The following is a 12299-nucleotide window of genomic DNA, read 5'->3' as shown; positions in this document are numbered from 1 at the left end:
ATAGATTGTTTTAGGATGGACCTTTAAAAATAATAAAAATAAGGCGAGCTTCGCTTAATAAAAATGCATAAATTGCGGGGCCCTCATGAGAAGTATATATTCAAATCCTTAGATTTCGGGAACGGGCTGTTCAGCGAATTTCATGGCTTTCCCCAAAAATAATAATGCGTTAGTCTCTTTAGGCGCGTATTTTAATAACATTGCCTCCTTAAACTCGGGTGTGCATTTATGTGACCCAAATCCAAACCTCAATGGAGTCGAGATGTGTCAACAACCACGGGTACATTGATGTGACGTGGTTTGAGACGCGTTTTTACGATGTTGCAATTCTCTTTTAAAATAATAATAATAATAATAAAGCGGTAAAAAGTTAGAATTTGCATATAGGTTCAACATGTATTAAAATCAGATAAATAAGCCGAATATGGCAGTTGAGCGACCGTGCCAGAACCACGGAACTCGGGAATGCCTAACACCTTATCCCGGGTTAACAAAATTCCTTATCCGGATTTCTGGTTCGCAGACTATAATACAGAGTTAATATTTTCCTCAATTCGGGATTCAACCGGTGACTTGGGACACCATAAATCTCCCAAGTGGCGACTCTGAAACTTTTAATATAAATCCCGTTTCGATTGTCCTTTAATTGGAAAAACTCCCTATATACGCTCTTCCGGGGGTGTAAGTAAAAAGGAGGTGTGACAATGGGTTCGGGTTTATCTGGGTAAAAATTGAACCGTACGGGTTACGGGTTGAGAGTGCCGGACCGGGCCGGGTTTAGTATTTTTTTTTTTGTATTTTGCATAACTATTGTAAGTTATATTAATATAAAGAATACAAGTAAGATGGAAAAAAATTGCACTTATAAATTTCAAGTGCTACATTTATTTCAAAATTCAAACTTACAAATTGAAAGGTTTACATTTAACAACAAGTAAATTAACCAAAAAAGAGTAAATTCAAAGGTTTTGCATTGCCTTAGTAAGTTCTTCATAATCAATATGAACTGACTGACCTTCTTCTGGAGTGTTAAATTCGGATGGGTTACCATGTGTTAATATATCTCTAAGTTCCTCGTCTTCTGGGCTATCAACATCTTCACGTCCTTGATTTCTTCGTTCCGATCTAATCCAATCTCTGAAACATACTAAAACTTCCAAAGCATTGCTTCCCAATGAGTGACGGGTGTCTCCAAGGTGTTGTCTTGCTTGGCTAAATGCACTCTCTGATGCAACAGTTGAAATTGGCACATTCAGCACGTCCCGAGCCATAGCGAAAAGAACAAGAAATTGCTTTCCATTCTCATGCCACCATCCCAACGGTGAAAATTTCTTTGTGCGAGGCTCTTTTTGCTTCTGCAAGTAGAATTGAAGTTCATCAATGTTCCTGCTACTGGTTTGTGTGTTAGAAAATATAGAAAAAATATTAAAACTATCAAGGCCTTCTTCATCATCCACATTAGCAGAAGTGATACAGTGCATAGTGGGATTAATATTGCCTATACTACGAGCAACATTATCAATTACATTTGCATAATAATTATATAATTGTTGTAAATATTCATTTAGCTTATTCATACAAGTATATAAATCTGGGGTTTCAGTTGATCCAATCTCCATAGAAGTATATAAATCGTTCATTAATTGGTGACAATCAGACATCTTAATAGAAGGATTTAAAACAACACCAATTAAGTAAATCGGAGGAATTGGAAAGAAATATTTTTTGAATTTTGCTTGCATTTTTTCAACAACATCCCTATATTTTTCTTTCTTCTTAAATTCAAAGAATAGAAAAGAAATTTCAGCTATATGTAATAAAGCCATAGTAATAGTAGGGTAATATGCTCCAGAAAACTCAACTGTAGCTGTATAAAATTTATGTAAAAATTTAACAACATCATTAATGATCTCCCAAGTAGTAGTTGTTAACATACGGTTTGGATCAGTACAATGCGCATTAGCAACTTCAGTTATTGGGAATCTATATTTTTAGCAACATTTTAAAAATATATATGTATAATTCCATCTAGTAACAATTTCGTCTGGCATGAATTTGGGTTTAAGGTTATACTGGACACACTTATTCTTAAATTCCTTTATTCTAGATTGTCTATTATTTCCTTGAATAACACCAACTGCTCTTCTAACATGAGTAATCTCAGTTAAAAATAAATCAACACCACTTTTAATAATTAAATTATAAACATGATATGCACACCTAACATGAAAAATTTCATCAAGAGGTGGTTACAAATGCAGTTTTAATATTGAAATTGCGGCATTATTGTTAGAAGCGTTATCAAAAGACATACACAATACTTTTTGCTTGAGATTATAAAATTCAACACATTCACAAATAGTACTACTTATAAACGCAGTAGTATGACTCTGATCTTCATCATATTTAAAAGCGATAATACGTTTTTGCATACAAGTAGTATCATCTATCCAATGACATGTAATTATCAAATAATCATTTCCATTAACAGCATGAGCAATATTAGAAGTTAGACAAACTCTACAAGGAAGGTGGCTAAACAAATAACGTATGTATGTTTGATATTGTCCATGAAGTCTAAAAATATCAGCTCTACAAGTACTTCTAGGGATATCTTTAAATAAATGATTGTAAATCCTTTGAATATACATAATAAGATATGATGAAGAAGCAAAAGAAAAAGGAAGACAACCTAAAGCAATCATTTTTGATAACTCCTCACGATCCTTCATTTTATCATATTTCACAAGACCACCGTAGTAGGGTTTAGAGTTAATTGATTTCCATCTCCATCAGATCCCCATTCTATAGGATGCTCAGTTCTCATATGTCTACTAAGTATCCCAGTCCCCCCTAATTGTACCCCTAATACATAATTTTGTAAAATAATATTAGTTTTCTTAAAACGAAACTTTGAATAAATAATTATAATTATACTTGGAAGAATAAAGTACAAATTTGTGAAAATAATAATGTAAAAGTAAATTTTCGTAAATCACAAAAGGATAAAAATATTAAAAAGGAATAGATAAAGTAGAACTCCGTTTTGGTGCACTTCCTTGTTGGATTATCACCCTCAATACGGTGATTGAGTTGTGACTTTTATTTAGGATGTACTTGCTACAATTGATCCCATATCCCTGTTTGTATGAACCAAATATAGCACACAAAACTTCTTTTCTTTATTTGTTTTCCAAATTCCAAGAGAGTATATTTCTTTTGATGACATCAAATGGTGTAGTGAAGTACTGGATCTCTCTTGCAAAAAAAGTTGTTGAACCTTTGAATGAAAAGAAAACACGAGGTGAAACATATTGAAAATTAGCATGAAGCCTTTTGCAATGGACTATAGTTAGAAAATCCAATTGACTTTCTACCGCTTGGCACTTTCAATTGAATTCCACATACTTTTATATCAGTCCCTCGTCTTTTTAGAATACTCCATTAACATCTCTACAGAAGAAATTCTCTAGTTACCGCTTGCCTGTTATCCAAACTTTTCTTCCTCCATTGATTTGTTTTTTTTCTTTCTTGATAGCAAATCATTTAATTTCTTCATTTCCGCTTGTGAACCATATATCATTTTCTATATATGATAACTTCTTGCATAGTCTTGAAACGGATCAAACTCTCAAGAAACACCGTTATATTTGGCGATCCCACTTTGATTATAATCTCATAAAGTTAAAACCTTCATAAATTATTAGTGTAATTATTTTTAGCTAAGGCACATACGTCCAACGTATGCTTCTTCTGAATTAGTTTGCAGTTCTTTGATGATTGCGGCCTTCAAGAATATGTATGTCGTTCCCTCTACAATATGTTTGCCTTTGTTTGACCTTATTTTTTTCCTCAAGATTCCACTTTTGAAATATTTGATTTGGCTGCTTCTTCACACAGTATTACTGTCATACTCTTCTTCGCCATCCTTTTATACACTGCAATAAAAATATACTTAACTTTTAAACCAAAATAGTGTATGAATTCATACACAAGTAAAGTGGCTTACAAATAAATACAAAGAGTGACACAGATACAAAGAGGATCACATAATTATATTGCAAGTTATTTTCGCAACGCCGGCGGGTTTTCACGGATCGTGACGCCCTCTTCCTCTTGTATCAAAATGATTCTCGGGTGAATCAAACAAATTGATGCGAGATTGTTCGCAACAAATTTGCTTCATTGTTTTCTATTTAGGACAAACAACGTAATCATAGTAGTTTAATTCCACTGAATTTTTTAAGTCGTCTTTCCACATCTTGGTACTGTATGCACAACAAAGAAGACTTCATTGAATTAGAAAAATTACTATCCAAAAATTGTTGTAGATATATTAAAAATAATTTATAAGGGTGAAATGATGCAACAAACTTTTGTGTAAAATATAGAACGATTGTAGGAAATACATATATAGGAAACTATTTTTAGGATATTAATTTCCTTATACAATGCAAATGGTTAAATGAAAATTCTGTTCCTAGGATACAATGATTTAATCCTCAAGAAATTAAAGTTGCGCTCTTATATTTTGTCTATCACAAGAACTCAATCCAATAAGGATAAGTAATAGAAGACAGACAGAAAATAATGTGGATTTTTGTAGTGAACGAATGTCACAATATATTTTGGATGATAGCTGAAGTTGTTTTTAGTAAGAAAAATAGCAGAAAGGTATTACTCCATACGGATGGCACTACCTCTCATTATTGGCTTGGAAGCCTTTTAAATAGATAAGGTTCTAAATGCCTACAGTTGAAAACACTAAGTTACTATTATGAAGAAGCACAACATACAGGAAATGACGCTTCGAATAGTTTTCTTCTTGTTCCTTAATTTAAATATTACTATTAAATAGTAGGGTAAATACATATAAATTATAGGAGTATATAAAACGAAAAGGGCTAATAAAACCTATCCAACCCTAATGGCATTAATGTTGGGGTGTATGTTAAAAGTTGTCTAAAGGTTGCAACTGTTAAAATAAAACCTTTTAGAAAGATTAGTTAGGGGTAATTTGAAGGGACACCAACTTTTTGGCATCAACGTTTTTTTAAAGCTGGGTGTTTGGGTGAAAGTAAGGAGGGTATTTTAGAAATTTAACTTTTAAGTTAGGGTCCTTTTATTATTATAAAAGAATATAAAAGTATATAAATATAGATATAGATATATACAGGTAAAATTGGCGCTAAACATTTCCCACTTTGTTTCCTGCCCAATCCGCCAATCTCCCTCCAAAAAAGAAGGAAAAAATCCTCAGACTTCTCCAACAGAACACATATTTCTCCTAGAAGGGCAAAACGTGAAACTGAAACTGCTATTTCTCCTAGAAGGGCAAGTGAAATTCAGGTGAAACTGCTATTTCTCTTAGAAGGGCAAGTAAAATTCAGCGAAATTACTGGTGTTCAGACGTCAATCTCATCGTATTAGAGAAATTGCCGGTCACCTCCATTGACAACAACTGCTCACGTTTCTTCTCATCAAGGTAAGTTTTGAAATTGTACCCTTTTATGGTAATTTTAGTTTAGATGAAACCCCAGTTCTAATACCTGTTTGGCCAAGCTGCAAAAATCAGCTTATTTTGAGAAATACTTTTTTTCAAAAGTGCATTTCTCAAAAGTTATTTTGGCGAAAAGCAGTTTGTGTTAGGCTAATTAGTTTGAAAAGCATTTCTGAGCAGCAATTAATGTTTGACCAAGCTTTAAAAAACTATTTCTAAGTGTATTTTTCTCAAAAGTGCTTCTCAAAAAATTGGTTTCAGAGATAAACTATTTTTTTCTGCTTCTCCAAAACTGTTTCTCGTTGTTCAAATTCAATTATTAAGATTTGAACAGAAAAAGTGAGTGAAAAGCTAGGGTTTTAAGGGCAAATTTTCTTCTCTGCTTTTAGGTATTCTTCTTCGATTTTCTGTTCGCGTTTCAAATTCCAGAAAAAAGATTACAGGAAGAGATATACAAAGATTTAAGTTTTCTTCTCTGATTTTCGACTATTACTCCTCCGCTTTTGGAGTTAAGTTTTATACATAGATATAAAACAAAAATATATATTTTAGTTTTTGACCTGTTGATCTTCGGTCATGGATCATGCTTGAGCTTGGTTGGTGTTTTGGGGGTTCGGACGTGACTCCCAAAAATGAACAAAAATTTGGCGTTGTTACTGTACAATATACTTTAGCTTCTTTTTATTTTTATTTTATTATAACGATGGACTAATTCATTTTGTAGTTGTTGTTTTTCCAGAATATATACTTTAGTTGTTGTTCTAGTTATTGTTTTTCCAGAATATATATAACGATGGTTGTTCTTTGCTTGGATCTCTCTAAATCTGTAACTTTTTTCATTAAGAATTCATGAAACATGTTAGAATTCTGTTTTTAATTCACAAATAATTGTGTTCAACTGAATATTGATATTTTAAATTTAATTTATCAGAAAAAAGAAGTAAAAGTTCGTTAGCTGGAATACTCGACAGTAATTGCAAGAAAAAGGGTAAAAACAGGAGCAGTAGAATCCAAGAATGGATTTGATATTGAGTTGTAAGTAGGGGGGCTGGAGATGTGGGGGCTGGGTGTCAGTTGAGCAGACTGTTGTTTTGAATATCAGTTATGTACTACGTTTTCTGAATTTGAGTTCAATTAGTCGCATAGCAGATCCTTGTTGTTGCCCTATTGAAACACCTTGTGTGATACCTGTTGTGTTACTTGTGATTGTTGGGACATCTGTGTCATTTGTTGGCCTTGTTGAGTACACACTTTGGCTATTAATAGCTTCCTCCTTATCCTTATTTAAAAAAAATAGCTTCAGATCTGTGTTCAACTATGTTCATGCTGACAAATCCAAAGGCTGTTATAGGTTTCATTTATTGTATATTAGGGGAATCGATTTAACTTTGGCTACAAATTTATTGGAAAGCTATTAATGGATATGCAGTACTGACAGGTATAAAATGTTGTACATAAAGTTAATGCTGGACTGCAACCACTATTCCAATTTAAGCGAAAAGATGTAGACCTAGCATATTTGGAAGAAGTTCAATTTTTAATGATCATGGATTGAATTTCTGATAGACACTACTCTAAGATAGAAAACATAAAAGAACTTGAACTTCTGTTGAATTGGTCGTGAATGAAATAAGGGCGTCGTCCCATATTGGAGTTTAGGCAAGGAAATATTTCATTAGACTTTAATATAAGGGAAGCTTGGACTAAGGTAAGATTCCTAAATAAAAAAAGTTATTAAATGGAGAAATACTTAAATTCCAAGCCTACATATATATATATATATATATACATACACACACTCTTAATCTAAACACGGAAAATGTATCTAGAACATTTTAACATATACCATCCTAATTCTCTTGACTTTGAACATGCCCCTCGAAGTGGCTTTGTTGGCCATGAGCATCATTTTGTTGCACTGTACTAGCTCCCTGTATAGGAGCCAACTTAGGTGTAGCAGCTTTCGGAGGTTGACCAACTTAGGTGTAGCATTTGTTTTGATTAACTGTGATGTATTTTTACTAGAATTAGAACTGCAGGCCTTCTATAATAGCATTTAGTCTCCTTCAAGAGTTCCTTTTCTTCTCAAAGATCTATCTTAATAAGTCTCATGCAATTGCTCTTGTTTTCTTAATCTTTCTTGTGTTCCATTTTATATTTAGTTAGTGTTTCGTGTTTAATGTACTTATGTTGGTTAAGAATCTTCCATCACCATTGAGATAAATATATTTTTAAAAAGAAATGTCTGGTCCTGCTTATTTTCAATAAATGAACTTACTGTGATGGAATTATTTTTTGGCTTATGTGAGAAACATTTTCCTTAATAAGAAAGTTTGGCTGGCATTCTGGGTATGCGTAGTGCCTTCAATGGCACTAGCATAGGTTCCCTAATCCTAAAGCCCTGCTGCCTCATTTCAGTTGGAAATATTGCTTTGTAATTGCAATATACTAGAAGACTATCTATCTGTTCTTATTCATCCAGGCTCCTTTTGGGAAATACACTTAGTTTATCTCTCATGACTTTTAAAAGTAATCTAGACTTTGACGCCTTTTGGTTAAGTGCTAATTTGTAATTTATGATTTCTGCAAAATGTGCTACGTGCATTCGTATATGCCTGTGTAGTTTGGTTGGTAGAGACACAAGATATAAAAGATTTTCTATATGTTGCCAGGTCATTATGCTCCTACAGATAGACTGTGCTCCTTGATGTTTATGTTCATGCCACAGAGAGTAGAGAACAGCATAAAACTAGAAGTGTACCAGCTTTTATTTAGGATTAGATAACTCATAAACAGAGCTAGATAAAATGTTGTAATTATTCAACATCTTATCAATTACGATATGTTGCCTTTGACTTTCCTCTTCTTTCTTTGTTGAAACTATGTTCCTGGGATCCCTCCACAAAACTAAGGCATCAACTTTCCCAAAAATGATGGTAATCTATCTGAAAGGAAATCTCTTTCATGAATATTCATTGTTTTAGTGATAGTACCCGACTAAAAGTCCTAGTGGCCTCCACTTTCATCCACACAAAAAAGATCCCCTCTAAGGCAATCCTTCTCCTGTCACATCATTCTATTAAGTAATACTCCTACCTAAACTTAATGTCGTACTGCTACTTTAGGATGTTCTAAAGTTATAAAGCAATTCTCATATTGACTTCTCTACCTGGTCAAACTAATACTACCTGATGAACTCTTGAACTCTCTGAAGAATAAAACTACAACCATAACTTTGAGAAGGAGCAAGTAGTATAGGTAAATGAGAAGCAGGCAAGATAAGTGAAATCAAACACTAACTTCAGCTAATCCTTTACAATAGTTGTACTTGCACAAAGAAGCATATTGCAAAAGATACCAAAAAACCAATATTTCACCTCCAAAAATAGGCAAGCTATTAATAATTCTAACAACACCTACTGCCTTGTGAAAATAATTCTCTGGTTTGAATGGCTTGATTATTAATCTGATAGGGAAATCATGTCTTTTAGCCTAGAGGATATTATGTGGGGTTGTCATTGTAAAGTCCAAGGAAACATTGAAGTCATCTGTAAAAGCATTATTACAGAAGCTTTCTAGCATCAAGATTCTTTTTGGCATCCCTGCTATTCTGATATACTTAGATAAGTCAATAACAAAGATACCAGGATCCTAAATCTATGTTGAAATTATAGAACTTCACTGCATTTTTGAGGGGCATCAGAGGTTAAACTGTTCTTCCTTCAAGAAATTCTCAATTTCCATTTTCTTAGAAATATTGCTTGAGAAATTGAATATTTAAGTTGTGAGTTGTCTGATTTTATGTACTGGTGGAAGTTTCTATAACATGCAGTGTGAGTTGTCGTTTTTCATCTCATCTTATTCATTCTCTTCTACTTGATAGGCCCAAGTCTTATGATTGCACTAGAATTCACTTGTAACAGCTAATTGCTCCTTAGAAACCAGTACCTTATTTGTAGAATTTGCTTGAGATATTGAGGCCATACCTTTCTCCAATTGTTGGTTATTCCCTGTAAAGTTGCTGCCCCGAATCACCTTCTTGTTCCCCAAATGACTCCATTAACTGTGAAGGAATCTCTTGTGCCGATGTGTTTAAAGTGATCATGATTGGCCTGGTCATTGGATTGTTGTTCAACATCATGGCATGTTGTGTTTTCTTTATAATTTTAGCTATTTTTGGATTGGAAACATGTAATGTTGGCGTGGTTTCAGTAGCTACATGGTCTGCCACAGGTTTGACATCCTCAACAGGAACAATGTCCTTTGAGATTGTTGGTCGAACTCCTAAACTCTCTCAAAAATTCTGATTTGTATCAGTGCCTGTAGGTTTTAATTGCCCAGTTCTTGACATTGCGTTACCATCCTCCTGTTGCATACTCTTCCCACTATCTTTCGCAAGTTGTTGATTCTCATTATGCAACAGTTCAACAGGCTGGTTTAGCTTGACAGAAGGATATTTGGGGGCGGGGTGTGATGACCCAAGGAGGGGTCAGAGAGTGGGAGGTAACTGTTAAGTTTAAGGAGGAAAAGGGTACATGGGGTTCAAAGAATTGATCTGTGGTCTGGGTGTTTTAGTTAGAAAAGAATAAAGAAATAATGTTCCTTTTTGTTTTCAGTTTGGAATCTGTTTTTTCTTTAATCTGCCGAAAGTAATACTGATGATTTTAATTTTACATACTTACATGGATGTGATCTCCTATATATTCTAGAGATTGCCTTGTGTCATACGACATAGCTCTTTGCCTAGTTTTGTGTAGCTCTGTTCCTACACTTGTAGTTCTTCCTCCTTGCTCCATGGTAATAGCGGCGAGTCAATCCTTTCTATTAAGCTGATTTTAAAGTACGGGGACACCTGATGAGTAGCTTACTCTGTTGTTATAAGCTGATTTTGTAGACTACATACATTGGATATGGGTTAGTGCTATATGCTCATCATCCATGAATCGCCCCGAAAGAGTTTTTCTATTCTTTATGTGGGTAGGGTAATACTTCAAGGAATACAATTATAACTTATATTTGTTACATCTCCCACTTCATCGATTAAGTAGACTCTATCCAAGCTACAAGAGAGATGTAACCCCTAACAAATACATACAGAAATTGAGTATTCCTTCTGATTTTTGTTGCTTAATACATGTGACTAGTTTCACACAGGCCTCATTTTATACTGTACATCCCACTTAGTATTTCTTTAGATAAAGTTTTCAAGTCAATAACTCCTCTTTTTTCTGCGGTTACGACCTGCCGAATACTTAATTTTGTTTGAATGCTACTTCCCAGCTAAGACATAGTGAGGATACGTGACTGTTGGGAGATCGTAGCGATAAGCCCTCATGCGTCTTTTTCATGCAAACTATTTGAACATGTTAGAGGTTTTGAAGTTGAAGGGAGTACCTTGAAAGTGGTGTCATGCAATTTCAAGTAAGATGCCTGCCAGTAAAAGGGCTATCAGTAACTTGGGACAAAATAACAGCAATGGTGACTTAATAGAAAAGTGGTAGAAGAGGGGGGACATGAGGAGTGTCAGATTATGTGGTAGAAAAGGTGGGGGATGATGTAGGAACAACGTAACAACCTGAAGAGATGCCAGATACTCAGTCTCATGGTGGCAAATAATGTTAACCAAGGAAATCGCATAATCATTTGGGGACTAAGAAGTGATTATTTATTCTTCCTGGTAGTTAACATATATCTTTTTTGTCTAGTACTTTTTATAATGTCCTTTTTAAATTTATTGTCATTCTGATATTCATGATGTCTATTGATAGAAACATAGGTGAATGTAGATAGAGACTGCAGTCCTAGTAGCTAAGAGGGATTCATTCGGTTAGATGTGGAATTTGGAATTGTAGTAACATAGGAGGCTATGTCAGATGCTGCAATAGTTGCAAATCTAGACTACCATTGACTTGTGCCTCAGTTTTTTTTTTAATCGGTTATCCCCAAGGACTCCTGCCTCACATAACCAAAAAAAGCAAAGGTAAAATTACATCTCCAATAAGCTAGTTAGTCTGGTACTTGGCTAGAATTTAATTGAACTTATCACTTCTTTGGCTGGTCAACTTACTTCTCGTGAATATGGTTATCAATCTATTCATTCGATAATTTAAGGTGTTATCTGTTCATTTTCCCTTTAACGTGTTCATTTTCTTCTTGAGTTGTTTATTCTTTGTTATTAAACTGGCATAAATTTGTTATTTTAACAGATCAAAAATTTGAAGCCCGAAGAACCTATCCTTGAAGAAAGTATAGAGCAAGTTATAGTACAAGAGGTTTTTGGTTCGTCAGTAATGGTTTAAAGACACTGTCTTATGTACATATATATGCTGCAATTTTTCTTTTTTTTTTTCTTTTTAGGAATTATTAAAAATGATGATTAACTCATCTCACTTTATGCTTCCAGTTGTCTCCTAGATGGTTTGCATTATTTATACTTTTCATTGTTTTAGTAAGATGGGTTTCTACAATTTGGATTGGTTTCTGGTAAATATGATACTTTAGTTCTTTGTATAAACAAGATATCAAGTATTTGGTTTATTTTCATTGTTGTTGAGCGTGTATGAAAGCATGAAACTAACTATTACTATTCATGTAACTTCAATTTTTATTATATTTATTACATTTTTATATTAGTGAAGAAAAATGTGGTCACTAAAACTCTTTAGCGACATGTTTCTCAAATAGATAAATAACTATTAACGAAGAGAATTTTGGTTGTTAAAAGTAATTATACAATTAACGAAGGGAATATCAGTCGTTAAAAGCACTTGAATTGACTTAGAGGGTGTTTGACTAAGCT

The 12299-nt window shown here is 33.7% G+C and overlaps 1 long non-coding RNA gene across 1 annotated transcript; it reads left to right on the top strand.

Annotated features, from left to right (window-relative positions):
* Window positions 1-5180: 5180 nt before the first annotated feature.
* On the top strand, window positions 5181-12037 carry LOC142164759 (uncharacterized). The gene is made up of 2 exons (XR_012695720.1): window positions 5181-5485; window positions 11707-12037. It is a non-coding gene; the product is annotated as an uncharacterized LOC142164759 (long non-coding RNA).
* The last annotated feature ends 262 nt before the right edge of the window (window positions 12038-12299 follow it).

The sequence above is a fragment of the Nicotiana tabacum genome, chromosome 10, assembly GCF_000715075.1.
Source record: "Nicotiana tabacum cultivar K326 chromosome 10, ASM71507v2, whole genome shotgun sequence".
NCBI lineage: Eukaryota > Viridiplantae > Streptophyta > Magnoliopsida > Solanales > Solanaceae > Nicotiana > Nicotiana tabacum.
Note: the sequence above shows the minus strand (reverse complement) of the source record. Positions and strands in the feature narration are given on the sequence as shown.